This window comes from Microcaecilia unicolor, chromosome 5, assembly GCF_901765095.1.
Source record: "Microcaecilia unicolor chromosome 5, aMicUni1.1, whole genome shotgun sequence".
Lineage (NCBI taxonomy): Eukaryota > Metazoa > Chordata > Amphibia > Gymnophiona > Siphonopidae > Microcaecilia > Microcaecilia unicolor.
Genome location: NC_044035.1, coordinates 495,329 through 495,991, shown reverse-complemented (window position 1 = coordinate 495,991; position 663 = coordinate 495,329).

Here is a 663-nt window from a genome sequence, read left to right as displayed (position 1 = left end):
TTTTGGATATTACTGAATTCTATTATTCTGTCTCACTGTATTTCAGTATAAATCATGACAAGAACAAAGTATATGAAAACCTATGGACTGCATAAGGGACTTATATCCCATTTAGTTATGTTTAAACCAATGAGAGATCTGTTTGAAACAAAATATTTATTTTTATTATTTTGACTTATAAATCCACTTGTCCCTGAAACATGCTCAAACAATAGAATAATTCATTTGTGTATCTAAAAGGAAAATCGATACAAAAAGGTGAAGATGTGATTCCTTGTCCTCAGTGAAAGGGGCGTTTAATTTTACTTCAATTTAATGTAAATATTCCATCATCTTTATAACATCAGGCTTCCCAAGACAGACTACAACAACTGTTAAGATAACCCATCATTAAACAGGATATCCTCACTGAAATGTGGCCATGAATATTGCTGTATTGTATAGAACAGTTTAGAAAAATGAGCACAAAATATAGCCTTTATTAGTGCTGTTTCCACCAAGTATAATAATTTTTGAAGCTGTTTTAGTAATATTCAGTTTTTATTTCATGATATTTATATCTAGCATTCAAATAAATGAAAAAGCTGTCAAATAAGTAAGAAAAACAAACAAACAAAGAACTTTTGTCCTCCACCTTTTAAGGCACTGCCTATCCAAGTGGAA